The sequence below is a fragment of the Panthera leo genome, chromosome A2 (genome assembly GCF_018350215.1).
Source record: "Panthera leo isolate Ple1 chromosome A2, P.leo_Ple1_pat1.1, whole genome shotgun sequence".
NCBI classification, from domain to species: Eukaryota; Metazoa; Chordata; class Mammalia; order Carnivora; family Felidae; genus Panthera; species Panthera leo.
Window position 1 is genome coordinate 6,862,653 of NC_056680.1, and position 12,491 is coordinate 6,875,143.

The 12,491-nt window shown below is 38.2% G+C and overlaps 1 protein-coding gene across 1 annotated transcript in view; it reads right to left on the bottom strand.

The window, feature by feature from the left end:
- LOC122213907 (olfactory receptor 7G3-like) overlaps positions 1 to 12,491 on the bottom strand; it is a 44,096-nt gene that overhangs the window by 4,266 nt on the left and 27,339 nt on the right. The gene's annotated exons all lie outside the window — the stretch shown is intronic.

A 12,491-nucleotide genomic window follows, 5' to 3' on the forward strand; every position in this document is an offset into this window, starting at 1 on the left:
AAAACCGCGGCCCCTCAGAAGCGAGGGGTCGGGAAACAAAGCCGCATCTGAGATAAAACTCAGAAGGGAGGTGCCGCCTGCAGCCTGATGGCTTGCTCACGGACAGGGAAAGAGCGGGGAGTGGATGGAAGCCGAAGACAAAGGACAGGCGGTCGATTGCTGCTGGGGGAGACACAGAATTGCGATACTAGAGCCTGGGTAGATGCCATTTTTCACCCCTCCCACGCATGCGCATACACACCTACGAGCGCCACAATTCACTCCAGTAAACTAAGCAGCGCCATCTAGTGGAGAATGGAGCCATTACACCAAGCCCCGCCCAACAGGGCCAACCTCGCTCTTCAGGAACCACAAGTCTCTCCACCTTAGTTTACGGACTATAAAATGCTTCATAGTGACTTTTAGGAGAAAACGATGTAATTTCAATCATATTTTAGTCTTGGTCTATCTATTCAATTTTCTTTTTTTCTTTTCTTTTTCTTGAATACAGAAAGAAAAAATTTATTTTTATTTTCAATTTTTATTAAAATATTTTCTTTATTTTTTCTACCATATTTTTTACTTTTTTGTAAATTTTCAAATTCTATTTTACTTCCATCATTTCATTTTATTCTATTTTATTGTATTCATTTTCTCAAATTTTCAAATGTTTTCCTTTTTTTTCTTGTTTTTCTTTTTGTTTCTGTTTTTCCCCCTTTTTTCTCTAATCTATCAAGCTCCTTCCAATAACCAGACCAAAACCACCCAGGATCTAGTAACATTTATTTGATTTTTTTCTGTGTGTGTGTTTTTAATTTTTTAATTTTAGTTTTTTTACCTTATTAGTTCCTTTTCTTCCTTCAAAATGATGAAATGAAGGAATTCACCCCAAAAGAAAGAGCAGGAAGAAATGGCAGCTAGGGAATTAATCAACATAGATAAAAGCAAGATGTCTGAACCAGAATTTAGAATCACAATAATAAGAATACTAGCTGGAGTCGAAAACAGATTAGAATCCTTTTCTGCAGAGATAAAAGAAGTAAAAGCTATTCAGGATGAAATAAAAAATGCTAGAACTGAGCTGTAACTCCAATGGATGCCACACTGGCAAGGATGGATAAGGCAGAGCAGCAAACCAGCAATATAGAGGACAAACTTATGGAGAATAATGAAGCAGAAAAAAAGAGGGAGACTAAGGCAAAAGAGCACCATTTAAGATTCAGAGAAATCAGTGACTCATTAAAAATGATTATGAACAACATCAGAATCGTAGGGGTCCCAGAAGATGAAGAGAGGGAAAAAGGGGTAGAAGGGTTATGTGAGTAAATCATACAGAAAACTTTCCTAACCTGGGGAAAGACATAGACATCAAAATCCAGGAAGCACAGAGGACTCCCATAAGATTCAACAAAAACCGACCATCAGCAAGGCATATCATAGTCAAATTCACAAAATACTCAAGCAAGGAAAGAATCATGAAAGCAGCAAGGGGGAAAAAAAAGTCCTTAACCTACAAGGGAAGACAAATCAGGTTTGCAGCAGTCGTGTCCACAGAAACTTGGCAGGCCAGAAAGGGGTGGCAGGATGTATTCAGTGTGCTGAATTGGAAAAATATGGAGCCAAGAATTCTTTATCCAGCAAGGTTGTCATTCAAAATAGAAGGAGAGATAAAAAGTTTTGCAGACAAACAAAAATTAAAGGAGTTCATGACCACTAAACCAGCCCTGCAAGAAATTTTAAGGGGGACTCTCTGAGGGGAGAAAAGATGAAACAAACCAAAAAAAAAAAAAAAAAAAAAGACCAAAAGCAGGAAAGACTAGAAAGGACCAGAGAACACCACCAGAAATTCCAACTCTACAAGCAAAATAATGGCAATAAACTCATATCTTTCAGTACTCACTCTTACCATCAATGGACTAAATGATCCAATCAAAAGACATAGGGTAACAGAATGGATAAGAAAACAAGATCCATCTATATGCTGTTTACAAGAGACCCACTTTAGACCTAAAGACACCTTCAGATTAAAAGTAAGGGGATGGAGAACCATCTATCATGCTAATGGTAGACAAAAGAAAGCCAAAATAGCCATACTTATATCAGACAATCTAGACTTTAAAATAAAGACTGTAACAAGAGATGAGGAAGGACATTATATCATAATTAAGGGGTTTATCCACCAAGAAGACCTAACAATTGTAAACATTTATGCTCCAAATATGAAACACCCAAATATATAAATAAATGTATCACAAACATAAAGAAACTCATTGATAATAATACCATAATAGTGGGGGACTTCAACACCCCACTTACAACAATGGACAGATCATCTAAACAGAAAATCAACAAGGAAACAATGGCTTTGAATGACACACTGGACCAAAAGGACTTAACAGATATATTCAGAACATTTCATACTAAAGCAGCAGAATATACATTCTTCTGCAGTGCACATGGAACATTCTCCAGAATAGATCACATACCAGGACACAAATCAGCCCTACACAAGTATAAAAAGATTGAGATGATACCATGCATATTTTCAGACCACGACGCTATGAAACTCGAAATCAACCACAAGAAAAAATTTGGAAAGGTAACAAATGCTTGGAGACTCAAGAACATTCTACTAAAGAATGAATGGGCTAACCAAGAAGTTAAAGAGGAAAATAAAAAGTACATGGAGGCCAATGAAAATGATAACATCACAGTCCAAAACCTCTAGGATGCAGCAAAGGCAGTCATAAGAGGGAAGTATATAGCAATCCAGGCCTTCCTAAGAAGGAAGAAACGTCTCAGATACACAACCTAAACTTACACCTAAAGAGCTGGAAAAAGAACGGCAAATAAACCCCCAAACCAGCAGAAGACAGGAAATAATAAAGATTAGAGCAGAAATCAATGCTATTAAAAAAAAAAAAAAGTAGAACAGACCAATGAAACCAAAAGCTTGTTCTTTGAAAGAATTAACAAAATTGATAAACCCCTAGCCAGTTTGTTCAAAAGAAAAAGGAAAGGCCCCAAATAAATAAAATCAAGAATGAAAGAGGAGAGATCACAACCAACACTGCAGAAATACAAACAGTAATAAGAGAATATTATGACCCATTATATGCCATTAAAATGGGCCATCTGGAAAAAATGGACAAATTCCTAGAAACATATAAACTACCAAAACTGAAATAGGAAGAAATAGAAAATTTGAACAGACCCATAACCAGTAACGAAATCTAATTAGTAATCAAAAATCTCTCCCAAAAACAGAGTCCAGGACCAGATGGCTTTCCAGGGGAATTCTACCAAACGTTTAAGGAAGAGTTAACCCTATTCTCTTGAAGCTGTTCCAAAAAATAGAAATGGAAGGAAAACTTCCAACTCTTTCTATGAAGCCAGCATTACCTTGATTCCAAAACAAAAGATCCCACTAAAAGGAGAGCTATAGAGCAATTTCACTGATGAACATGGATGCAAAACTCCTCAACAAGATATTAGCCAACCAGATTCAACAATACATTAAAAAAAAAAATTATTCACCACGACCAAGTGGGATTTATACCCTGGGGTGCAGGGCTGGTTCAATATCCACAAAACAATCAATGTGATTCATCAAATCAATAAAAGAAAGGACAAGAACCACATGATCCTCTCAATAGATGCAGAGAAAGAATTTGACAAAATACAGCATCTTTTCTTGATAAAAAACCCTTAAGAAGGTAGGGATAGAAGGATCATACCTCAAGATTATAAAACCATAAATGAAAGACCCAATGCTAATATCATCCTCAATGGGGAAAAACTGGGAGCTTCCCCCCTAAGGTCAGGAACAAGACAGGGATGTCCCTCTCACCACTGTTATTCAACATAATATTGGAAGTCTTAGCCTCAGTAATCAGACAACACAAGGAAATAAAAGGCATCCAAATCAGCCAGGAGGAGGTCAAACTTTCACTTTTCGCAGATGACGTGATACTCTATATGGAAAACCCAAAAGATTCCACCAAAAATCTGCTAGAACTGATCCATGAATTCAGCAAAGTTGCAGGATATAAAACCAATGCACAGAAATCAGTTGCATTCCTATACACCAACAATGAAGCAACAGAAAGAGAAATCAAGGAATCGATCCCATTTACCATTGCACCAAAAACCGTAAAATACGTAGGAATAAGTCTAACCAAAGAGGTGAAAAATCTATACACTTAAACTATAGAAAGCTTATGACAAATTGAAGAAGACACAAAAAAAGGAAAAATATTCCATGCTCCTGGATAGGAAGAACAAATATTGTTAAAACGTTGATACTACCGAAAGCAATCTACATATTCAATGCAATACGTATCAAAATTACACCAGCATTCTTCACAGAGCTAGAACAAACAATCCTAAAATTTGTATGGAACCACAAATGACCCCGAATAGCCAAAGCAATCTTGAAAAAGAAAACCAAAGCAGGAGGCAACACAATCCCAGACTTCAAGCTATACTACAAAGCTGTATTCATCAAGACAGTATGGTACTGGCACAAGAACAGACCCTCAGATCAATGGAACAGAATAGAGAACCCTGAAATGGACTCACAAATGTATGGCCAACTAATCTTTGACAAAGCAGGAAAGAATACCCAATGGAAAAAAGACAGTCTCTTCAGCAAGTGGTGCTGGGAAAACTGGACAGCAACATGCAGAAAAATGAACTTGGACCACTTTCTTGCACCATACACAAAAATAAACTCAAAATGGATGAAAGAGCTAAACATAAGACAGGAAGCCATCAAAATTCTCGAGGAGAAAGCAGGTAAAAACCTCTTTGACCTTGGCCACAGCAATCTTACTTAACACATCTCCAGAGGCAAGGGAAACAAAAGTAAAAATGAACTATGAGGACCTCATCAAAATAAAAAGCTTCTGCACAGTGAAGGAAATCATGAACAAAACTAAAAGGCAACCAATGGAATGGAAGAAGATATTTGCAAATGACATATCGGATAAAGGGTTAGTATCCAAAATCTATAAAGAACTTACCAACACAACACCCCAAAAAACAAATGACCCAGTGAAGAAATGGGCAAAAGACATGAACAGACACTTTTTGAAAGAAGACATCCAGATGGCTAACAGACACATGAAAAGATGTTCAACGTCATTCATCATCAGGGAAATACAAATCAAAACCACAAATGAGATACCACCTCATACCTGTCAGAATGGCTAACATTAACAACTCAGGCAACAACAGAGGTTGGCGAGGATGTGAAGAGGGTATTTTTTGCACTACTGGTGGGAATGCAAACTGGTGCAGCCACTCTGGAAAACTGTATGGAGGTTCCTCAAAAAATTAAAAATAGAACTACCCTTTGATCCAGCTATTGCACTACTAGCTATTTATCCAAGGGATACGGGTATGCTGTTTTGAAGGGGCACATGCACCCCCATGTTTATAGCAGTGCTATCAACAATAGCCAAAGTATGGAAAGAGCCCAAATGTCCATCCATGGATGAATGGATAAAGAAGATGTGGTATATTATATATATACAATGGAGTATTACTCAGCAATCAAAAAGAATGAAATCTTGACATTTGTAACTACGTGGATGGAACTAGAGGGTATTATGCTAAGTGAAATTAGTCAGTCAGAGAAAGACAAAAGTCATATGACTTCACTCATATGAGGACTTTAAAAGACAAAACAGGGGTGCCTGGGTGGCTCAGTCGGTTGGGCGTCCGACTTCGGCTCAGGTCATGATCTCGCGGTCTGTGAATTCGAGCCCCGCGTTGGGCTCTGGGCTGACAGCTCAGAGCCTGAGCCTGTTTTGGATTCTGTGTCTCCCTCTCTCTCGGACCCTCCCCTGCTCATCCTCTGTCTCTCTCTGTCTCAAAAATAAATAAATGTTTAAAAAAAATTTTTTTAATAAAAAATAAAAGACAAAACAGATGAACATAAGGGAAGGGAAGCAAAAATAATTTAAAAACAGGGAGAGGGCCAAAACATAAGAGACTCTTAAATATAGAGAACAAACAGAGGGTTGCTGGAGGGTTGTGGGAGGGGTGATTGGCTAAATGGGTAAGGGGCATTAAGGAATCTACTCCTGAAATCATTGTTGTACTATATGCTAACTAACTTGGATGTAAATTCAAAAAATAAATTAAATAAAAAATTTTTAAAAATAGAAAAAAATAAAGATAAAATATACATACGTGATCTTTTATGCTTAACACTCTTTGAACACATAATGAATAATAAGAAAGGGGATAATTAATTCCAAAATTTTTCAATTGTCCATGGAAGTCATTATAGTGAAGCTCTGTGCTTAGATTCATAGATAAATTCATTTCCCCTTTTATTTACTTCCTTAATGCATATCCCATCAGTGTCTTTCTCTCCCATAATTTTTCCTTTCTTACTGCAGTTTCTGGAAATGGAAATTAACCCTGTTTATCCAGTAGCAAAGATCCCTCCTATTTTTGCCTTAATCCAGGTCTTTCATTTATATCATAGATAATATAAAAATGTTATCTTTAAAGTTCTCATCACAAGAAAAAAAAACGTGTAACCATGTGTGAGGATGGATGTTATTGGAACTTATTTTGGTAATCATTTTTGCAATATTTACATATGTCAAGCCATTATGTTGTATTCCTAGAACTATTACAATGTTATATCTCAGTTATATCTCAATTAAAATAAAGAAAAACTTAAGAGTAAGCCATAGATCAGACACACACACCCCCCCCGCCCTTCCTATTATTCCTTGTTTGGTCACCTTAGTGCCTGCTCCAGGGGAGGAGTCCCAGGTGGACCAACACAGGAGCAACTCCAAGCCTCTCCTGTCTCATCTGCCTTATCCAGATTCCTGAGAAATTGAATCCTGATGCCCACAAAAGAGGCAATAAAGGATTGTCATGGGCTGACAGTGTCTAAGCATCTGCCTACCATTCTTATGAAGTAATGAGCTGAAAGAATTTCTGTAACAGTACCTCAGATATACTGTAGAATCACAAGATGTGTACAGTTGAATGGTACAGTGAGTCCATGTAAACTGAGCCCTTTGTTTAACAAATTGAGGTCCTGAGCAAAGAAAGACAAGGGATCATAAAACAAACAAACAACCATCAACCATGTTAGGAATAAGACTTGAACCCAGACACTCCTTGGCTTAATCATGAATCCCCCAATTGTAACATGGATCTGTGACATGGGAAAGCCCCTGGACCTCTCTGAGCAGATTCAATTTTCTCATGTTTATAATGGCAACTGCTTAAAAAAAATACATAAAGGTTATTTATTGTGCGGATGAAGAATGAATAGATGAAAAGCACCAAGCAGTATGGGGCCTTGCAACGACTTTTCCTATCACTTTTGGTTTTAGTTATGGACAAGTCCTGATGTCTAGAAGGGAAGCTGAGAGTAAGCCAGAGAGACAAGGAAGGACACCTCAAGAATATAATCTCAAGGCTGGTAGTAGGATTTGCTCATATCCCCACTGGGAGCCTTCAGTATAATGAAATAGAGGAAAGAAATCATCTACATAAACATCTTTTTAAAAAATTTTTAATGTTTATTTACTTTTGAGAGAGAGAGAGAGTCAGAGTGCAAGTGGGGGAGGGGCAGAGAGAGGGAGACATAGAATCGGAAGCAGGTTCCAGGCTCTGAGCTGTCAGCACAGAGCCTGACACGGGGCTCAAACCCGTGAACCATGAGATCATGACCTGAGCTGAAGGACACTTAACTCACTGAGCCACCCAGGCACCCCATAAATAAACATCTTTATAGGAATACATACATAAGTTATGGCAAAGTCACGGTACACCTTGTTATTTTAATATTATTTTATACTATATCATCCTTAATTTTTTAAATGTTCATTATTTTAAACATGCAAAATCAAAATATTTACATTAGTGCTAGCTGTATAAAATTAAATAAAAATTTATTAAAGGAGGGCACCTGGGTGGCTCAGTCGGTTGAGTGTCCAACTCTCGATTTCAACTCAGGTCACGATCCCAGGGTCATGGTGACAGCCTGCTTGGGTTTCTCTCTCTCTCTCTCTCTCTCTCTGCCCCTCTGCAGCTTGCACAGACATACATGCTTGTTCTCTCAAAATAAGTATTTTAAAAAATAAAATATATGATTTCACTCATGTGGAATTTAAGAAACACAACACAGATGAACATAGGAGAAGGGAAGAAAAATAAGATAAAGAGGGAGGCAAACCCTAAGAGACTCTCATATACAGAGAACAAACTTGAGGGTTGCTGAAGGGGTTGGGGGGGGGAATGTGTGAAATGGGAGATGGGCATTAAGGAGGGCACTTTTGGGGATGAGCACTGGTTGTTATATGTAGGGGATGAATCCGTGGATTCTACTCCTAAAACCAAGACTACACTATATGTTAGCTAACTTAAATTTAAATTTTTAAAAATGGTTTTAAATCATTAAAGGAGATGCACTGCTAGGAATTTATCCAAGGGATACAGGAGTACTGATGCATAGGGGCACTTGTACCCCAATGTTTATAGCAGCACTCTCAACAATAGCCAAATTATGGAAAGAGCCTAAATGTCCATCAACTGATGAATGGATAAAGAAATTGTGGTTTATATACACAATGGAATACTACGTGGCAATGAGAAAGAATGAAATACGGCTTTTTGTAGCAACGTGGATGGAACTGGAGAGTGTGATGCTAAGTGAAATAAGCCATACAGAGAAAGACAGATACCATATGGTTTCACTCTTATGTGGATCCTGAGAAACTTAACAGAAACCCATGGGGGAGGGGAAGGAAAAAAAAAAAAAGAGGTTAGAGTGGGAGAGAGCCAAAGCATAAGAGACTGTTAAAAACTGAGAACAAACTGAGGGTTGATGGGGGGTGGGAGGGAGGGGAGGGTGGGTGATGGGTATTGAGGAGGGCACCTTTTGGGATGAGCACTGGGTGTTGTATGGAAACCAATTTGACAATAAATTTCATATATTAAGAAAAAATCATTAAAGGAGAATAGTCTATATGATAGCTATAGCAGGATGAAATTTATATAAATATAAATAAACCAGTTTTTCATGTTTTATGTTCTATTTAAGTATCCAAATAAGGACAAAGTGACAATGAAGGGCTCAAGCCCACCAGCCAGCATGATCAAATTCAAAATTGTGCCACACCTGCTGTAGTTTTCTTTTTGCTTTAAGTTTTAAAGTTCATTTATTTTGAGAGGGAGAGAGAGCATGTGCATGAGCAGGGGAGGGGCAGAGAGAAGAGAGAATCCCAAGCAGGCTCCACACTGTTAGCACGGATCCCATGAACCATGAGATCATGACCTGATCAGAAATCAAGAGTCAGATGCTTAATTGAGCCTCAAAGGCACCCCCAGTGTTCTTTATTAATAAAACAATGCAGATCTCCGTGAAGCCCCCGCATATTCCTACACAATCTCAATACTGACCTCCCTTCCCCACGGTTAAACAGGATCCTGAAGTCTTGCCTGTATCATTCCCCTGGAATATCTCATATGAGTAATGATGTATCCACAAGCATCGTATGCTTATGTTACTCTATGTATTACATGCTCCTATCTGTTAGACATAGTATCAACTATTCAATTTAGCAACTATTTTGGCTTAATCATGGTCTTTTCTATATTTATCAAAACGGACACAAGCAGATTTGGTTTATCAAATTTAACATACATTCTCACATCAATGGGCATTTGGGTTTATTACAATTTTTTCCTATAGTAGAGATTTATGAGACACGTTCACACGTACTGATAGTGTTAAACTACGCATAGCAAATCTCCACCAAATTCCCTAGTGGCAACCTCTGGGAGGGGAGGAGAGAAATAAATAATAGAGAGGATTTGTCCATAATGATAGTTATCCCTGTCTGAGGGCGAAGAAAGGTCTTTCTGTATGGGACTTGGATCTAAAACTGTTTAAAATATAATAATAGGACCTCATGTGTATGTATAATACTTTACTATTATATGGTAATATAATAGTATATTATATCACCAGTCGTTGTATGGCTGTTTATATTAATGCTCACTGTGCTGTTCTGAAGGTTTAAAATATTCCATATTTTTTTCAGGGGTTTTCAAAGACTGGAAAGGTAGACTAATGTGTCTCAACCTCCTCTCCCAAGGTCCTCACAGTTAAGAGGTAGGGACAAGACTTGAGTTCTCCTCTAAGGATAAAATCTGAAACCAGATATGGGAAAATTGAGAAGCCAAACTCACCCATCCCAGTCTTACAGCCAAAAAAAAAAAAAAAAAAAAAAGAAAAAGAAAAGAAAAGAAAAGAAAGAAAGAAAGAGAAAAAATGAGGAAACCAGAGAATTGTAGAGTCATCTGTCCAATTTTTGAAGGGGCGAATTCATGCTCAGGTGGTAAAAGAGAGTCCCTGGAATTTAAAAGGCAAAGTAGGAGCCAGAAATGAAAGCTAATTGCAAATTCAATGTAACCTAATCTTACTTAATCCTTAATCCTTCTCTAACTTCTTGGATGTCCTCCAGATGGACTGATTTTAAATAACTGTTCAATTTTGCACAGAATTTATTAGAACACATCAGATTACCTTGAAGTCATCAATGAGTAATTCACCCTTCCTCTAGATACTGAAGGATAGAGATGGGAAATCTGTCCCCAAGAAGAGCAGGTGGGCCAAGTCAATTGGGCTCCTGGGCACGAGGGAGCATCTCAGAAGGAGACCTAGGTGTGCTGTTTCCTGACCTGAGCAGGTCTTTGAGGGCAATGGTCACAGGTAGACTCTACAGTTTCTGTGGCCCTGGGGGCTCAATTTCCAAAGCTCCTCATTAGCCAAATGTGTACTGTCATTTCTTCCGCAAGACAATTCAAATCCCTATGGAGCACAGCTCATAGAAAGAAATCCTGGGGGCACCTGGGTGGCTCAGTTAAGTGTCTGACTTCAGCTCAGGTCATGATCTCATGGCTTGTGAGTTCAAGCCCCACATTGGGCTATGTGCTGACAGTTCAGAGCCTGGAGCCTATTTCAGGTTCTGTGTCTCCCTCTCTCTCTGCCTCTCACCCACTCACACTCTGTCTCTCAAAAATAAACATTAAAAAAAATTTTTTAAAATAAAGAACTCCTGGGTGACTGATTTCCTGACCCTAAGAGGGCAGACATACATCATTCTTTTCCCATGTTTCCTCTCACCTCCAGGTAGGAAACTTAATTCTTGGATTTATTGGGTCTGACCTTAAGAGAGCTGATGAGTTTTTCATTAAACCAATTCCTGGCTTTCTCCAAGTCGGATATTATTGGTGTGTAAGTCCCCACAAGGACAGAGACTGGGGATACAGAGCATATCTCACCGGATCATCTCGTCATTCTAAGAATTTTTTTGTTTTTAACTGAAGTTCCTTTGTGAATGAGGTTAGTTCTATTATAGTAAAGAGTTCAAAGAAACCAATTTTCTAGTTACTTGGGCAGGACTTTTGGAGGTTGCCTAAAAAACAGACATCAAAACCAACAATCATAGGGCACCTGGGTGGCTCAGTTGGTTGGGCACGTGACTCTTGATCTCAGCTTAGATCATTATCCCATGGTAGTGGAATCTATCCCTACATTGGGCTCTGGTGCTGAGCGTGGACAGTGCTCAAGATTCTTTCTCTGCCTCTCTCCCCTGCTTGTGCTCACTCTCTAAAACAAAACAAACCACCCCCCCCCAAAAAAAAAAACCCTAAAAATTAATTGCATTAACATTGGGAAAAAGGAATATACAGGAACTCTGTACAATCTTTTCAACTTTTCTAGGAAGTGCAAAACTAGTTCAAAATTTTTAAAAAGTTAAAAATCAAAATATGGTCCTATCTATGCCATACACATCAAAATAACCAAAATGAAAAAGACAATATAAAATACTAGCAAGATTACAGACATACATACTGTCACAACTACTTTGTAAAACTATCTGGTAGTATTGAATAAATGTGATTGTGTGTATTCCCTATGACCCACAAACTGCACTCCTAAAATATTAGCCCAACAAAAACAGGTACAACTGAGAACTAAAACATGTGCAAGAATGTTCATAGCAGGTAAAATATCCCAGCTATAAACAACCTAAACATTCAGAACAGTTGAATGAATAAATTGCGTGTATTCATACAATGGAAAAGCTATGTATCAATGAGAATAAAATTCTGCTAAATGAAGAATATAGATGAATCTCATAAAGAAAACATTGAGCAGAAGCCAGGCACAAATGATAACGTATCAGGTACAATAGTGCAAATAAATCCGTAAACATACTAAAAACCACTCAATTTTATACTTCAAATGGGTGAAATTTACAACATGTAAAGTATATCTCAATGAAGCTCTTAAAATGCATGATTCCAGGGGCACCTGGGTGGCTCAGTTGGTTAAGCGTCCAACTTCAGCTCAGGTCATGATCTCGCGGTTCGTGAGTTGGAGCCCCGTGTCGGGCTCTGGGCTGACAGCTCAGAGCCTGGAGCCTGCTTCAGATTCTGTGTCTCCCTCTCTCTCTGCCCCT